This window comes from Anopheles nili, unplaced genomic scaffold (assembly GCF_943737925.1).
Source record: "Anopheles nili unplaced genomic scaffold, idAnoNiliSN_F5_01 scaffold_5, whole genome shotgun sequence".
Lineage (NCBI taxonomy): Eukaryota > Metazoa > Arthropoda > Insecta > Diptera > Culicidae > Anopheles > Anopheles nili.
In genome coordinates, this window is record NW_026525527.1 from 87501 (window position 1) to 92500 (window position 5000).

Below are 5000 nucleotides of genomic sequence, written 5' to 3' on the forward strand. Positions count from 1 at the left end.
GATATCTCCAACCGGCTGGTCGGTAGAGCGATTCCCAACACCCCATAGACACCGCAATGGGTGAAAATCGGCTGTCCCAGAAATGGGTTTTCACCCAAAAACAGGATGATGGAGACATTGCACGGAGTTGGCGTATATGGACGAAAGTTAGCCACGGTGGTGTTCTAACATCGGTGCTTGGGACGCAAAACCGTCGAACGCATGGTTTCGAGGCAATGTGCGAAAAACGGGCAAAAATGGTGCACGAACAAAGGGGCACGCGCTATATCTGGCAGAAGGAGAACTCTGCGAGGTGTTGTGTGTATGGACGAAAAGTAGGCATTACGGAGTTGAGCAATTGCGCTGAAGACCGCAACTCGATATCTCCAACCGGCTGGTCGGTAGAGCGATTCCCAACACCCCATAGACACCGCAATGGGTGAAAATCGACTAAGTCCCAGAAATGGGTTTTCACCCAAAAACAGGGTGATGGAGACATTGCACGGAGTTGGCGTATATGGACGAAAGTTAGCCACGGTGGTGTTCTAACATCGGTGCTTGGGACGCAAAACCGTCGAACGCATGGTTTCGAGGCAATGTGCGAAAAACGGGCAAAAATGGTGCACGAACAAAGGGGCACGCGCTATATCTGGCAGAAGGAGAACTCTGCGAGGTGTTGTGTGTATGGACGAAAAGTAGGCATTACGGAGTTGAGCAATTGCGCTGAAGACCGCAACTCGATATCTCCAACCGGCTGGTCGGTAGAGCGATTCCCAACACCCCATAGACACCGCAATGGGTGAAAATCGACTAAGTCCCAGAAATGGGTTTTCACCCAAAAACAGGGTGATGGAGACATTGCACGGAGTTGGCGTATATGGACGAAAGTTAGCCACGGTGGTGTTCTAACATCGGTGCTTGGGACGCAAAACCGTCGGACGCATGGTTTCGAAGCGATGTGCGAAAAACGGGCCAAAACGGTGCACGAACAAAGGGGCACGCGCTATATCTGGCAGAAGGAGAACTCTGCGAGGTGTTGTGTGTATGGACGAAAAGTAGGCATTACGAAGTTGAGCAAACGCGCCGAAGACCGCAACTCGATATCTCCAACCGGCTGGTCGGTAGAGCGATTCCCAACACCCCATAGACACCGCAATGGGTGAAAATCGGCTGTCCCAGAAATGGGTTTTCACCCAAAAACAGGATGATGGAGACATTGCACGGAGTTGGCGTATATGGACGAAAGTTAGCCACGGTGGTGTTCTAACATCGGTGCTTGGGACGCAAAACCGTCGAACGCATGGTTTCGAGGCAATGTGCGAAAAACGGGCAAAAATGGTGCACGAACAAAGGGGCACGCGCTATATCTGGCAGAAGGAGAACTCTGCGAGGTGTTGTGTGTATGGACGAAAAGTAGGCATTACGGAGTTGAGCAATTGCGCTGAAGACCGCAACTCGATATCTCCAACCGGCTGGTCGGTAGAGCGATTCCCAACACCCCATAGACACCGCAATGGGTGAAAATCGACTAAGTCCCAGAAATGGGTTTTCACCCAAAAACAGGGTGATGGAGACATTGCACGGAGTTGGCGTATATGGACGAAAGTTAGCCACGGTGGTGTTCTAACATCGGTGCTTGGGACGCAAAACCGTCGGACGCATGGTTTCGAAGCGATGTGCGAAAAACGGGCCAAAACGGTGCACGAACAAAGGGGCACGCGCTATATCTGGCAGAAGGAGAACTCTGCGAGGTGTTGTGTGTATGGACGAAAAGTAGGCATTACGAAGTTGAGCAAACGCGCCGAAGACCGCAACTCGATATCTCCAACCGGCTGGTCGGTAGAGCGATTCTCAACACCTCATAGAAACCGCAATGGGTGAAAATCTGCTAAGTCCCAGAAATGGGTTTTCACCCAAAAACAGGGTGATGGAGACATTGCACGGAGTTGGCGTATATGGACGAAAGTTAGCCACGGTGGTGTTCTAACATCGGTGCTTGGGACGCAAAACCGTCGGACGCATGGTTTCGAAGCGATGTGCGAAAAACGGGCCAAAACGGTGCACGAACAAAGGGGCACGCGCTATATCTGGCAGAAGGAGAACTCTGCGAGGTGTTGTGTGTATGGACGAAAAGTAGGCATTACGGAGTTGAGCAATTGCGCTGAAGACCGCAACTCGATATCTCCAACCGGCTGGTCGGTAGAGCGATTCCCAACACCCCATAGACACCGCAATGGGTGAAAATCGGCTAAGTCCCAATATGTACCTTCAGAGGGGCATATCTCGAAAACTACTCGTCAGATCGGGGCCAAATTCACAGAGAAGACACATGTCGAGGAGTTGTTTCGGATGAGCGATAGTGGTTTTTGGGTGAAAATGTACCCCTAAACCTTGTACAGAGAGGACCCCTTCCGTAGAGCAAAATCCTGAAGGTCGGGGTCGCGCAAGGGTCGACATGGGTCGAGGTGGACTATCATGCGAAACCACTTTTTTCGGTCCCTACGGTGCCCCTAGATGATGAAAAGTACAATCCGAGGTTGATTACGAACACTTTTGTGCACCCCCTTCCGTAGAGCAAAATCCTGAAGGTCGGGGTCGCGCAAGGGTAGACCCCTTCCGTAGAGCAAAATCCTGAAGGTCGGGGTCGCGCAAGGGTCGACATGGGTCGAGGTGGACTATCATGCGAAACCACTTTTTTCGGTCCCTACGGTGCCCCTAGATGATGAAAAGTACAATCCGAGGTTGATTACGAACACTTTTGTGCACCCCCTTCCGTAGAGCAAAATCCTGAAGGTCGGGGTTGCGCACAAGTAGACCCCCTTCCGTAGAGCAAAATCCTGAAGGTCGGGGTCGCGCAAGGGTCGACATGGGTCGAGGTGGACTATCATGCGAAACCACTTTTTTCGGTCCCTACGGTGCCCCTAGATGATGAAAAGTACAATCCGAGGTTGATTACGAACACTTTTGTGCACCCCCTTCCGTAGAGCAAAATCCTGAAGGTCGGGGTTGCGCACAAGTCGACCCCCTTCCGTAGAGCAAAATCCTGAAGGTCGGGGTCGCGCAAGGGTCGACATGGGTCGAGGTGGACTATCATGCGAAACCACTTTTTTCGGTCCCTACGGTGCCCCTAGATGATGAAAAGTACAATCCGAGGTTGATTACGAACACTTTTGTGCACCCCCTTCCGTAGAGCAAAATCCTGAAGGTCGGGGTTGCGCACAAGTAGACCCCCTTCCGTAGAGCAAAATCCTGAAGGTCGGGGTCGCGCAAGGGTCGACATGGGTCGAGGTGGACTATCATGCGAAACCACTTTTTTCGGTCCCTACGGTGCCCCTAGATGATGAAAAGTACAATCCGAGGTTGATTACGAACACTTTTGTGCACCCCCAAAAATGGCCAAAATCCTGAAGGTCCGGGTTCTCGGGGCGGTCGAGGCCCTCGGACGTGCACGAAAAGTCGGTACCCACGCCGAGCTTCAGAATTTGGTCTGCAGAGACTAAGTCCCAACCGAAACTGGCAACCCACAAAAGTATACCAAGGAGTGGTCGGATCGAGTTACAGTGTTCGAGAGTATTGACGAGGATGGTTATACGCAACTTTTTGCTAAAGGTGTCCAAGACCGTCAGACCCTTACTTACGGAGATATAAGACACGTGCGTGGTTGCTCGTGCCGAGCTTCAGAAATGTTGCTCCAGAGACTAAGTCCCAGAAAACCTTCCGACCCCAAAAACTCCCAGAAGGAGTCGTCGGATCGTTTCGCGATGTTCTAGTGAAATGTTCAGCTCGACGGAATGCAACTTTTACCTAAAGGGGTCCAAGACCGTCAGACGCTTAGGTACGGAGATACGGGCATGGGTCGGTTTTCCCCATACAAAATACCCCATGGAAAACTGCAAAACCCAAAAACAGGTCGAAGGAGTGGTCGGATCGTTTCGTGATGTTCTAGTGAAATGTTCCATTCGATAGGGCGCAACTTTTTGCTAAAGGTGTCCAAGACCGTCAGACCCTTACTTACGGAGATATAAGACACGTGCGTGGTTGCCCGTGCCGAGCTTCAGAAATGTTGCTCCAGAGACTAAGTCCCAGAAAACCTTCGGACCCCAAAAACTCCCAGAAGGAGTCGTCGGATCGTTTCGCGATGTTCTAGTGAAATGTTCAGCTCGACGGAATGCAACTTTTACCTAAAGGGGTCCAAGACCGTCAGACGCTTAGGTACGGAGATACGGGCATGGGTCGGTTTTCCCCATACAAAATACCCCATGGAAAACTGCAAAACCCCAAAACAGGTCGAAGGAGTGGTCGGATCGTTTCGTGGTGTTCTAGTGAAATGTTCCATTCGATAGGGCGCAACTTTTTGCTAAAGGTGTCCAAGACCGTCAGACCCTTACTTACGGAGATATAAGACACGTGCGTGGTTGCTCGTGCCGAGCTTCAGAAATGTTGCTCCAGAGACTAAGTCCCAGAAAACCTTCCGACCCCAAAAACTCCCAGAAGGAGTCGTCGGATCGTTTCGCGATGTTCTAGTGAAATGTTCAGCTCGACGAAATGCAACTTTTACCTAAAGGGGTCCAAGACCGTCAGACGCTTAGGTACGGAGATACGGGCATGGGTCGGTTTTCCCCATACAAAATACCCCATGGAAAACTGCAAAACCCCAAAACAGGTCGAAGGAGTGGTCGGATCGTTTCGTGATGTTCTACTGACTTTTTAGGCTTACCGAGACACAACTTTCCGCAGAAGGGTGCAAAACTGTCAGACTCATAGTTTCGGAGATACAAGCATGGGTCATGTTTGCTCGTGCCGAGCTTCAGAATTTTCCATGGCCAAAAAGCCCTAGAATTTGACATTTCACTATTATAGGGAGGTATGGTTGTACTGAGTCGTCATAGAAAGTTTAGCCTCCTCATGTAAACTGACGATTCGATATCAGGGAGGTCGGGAGTTGTCGAAAAGAGACCCTAGGACCTAATACTAGACTCATGTAGTGGCAAGGTGTTTCGGCCCGTGGGTGACGGTTGTAT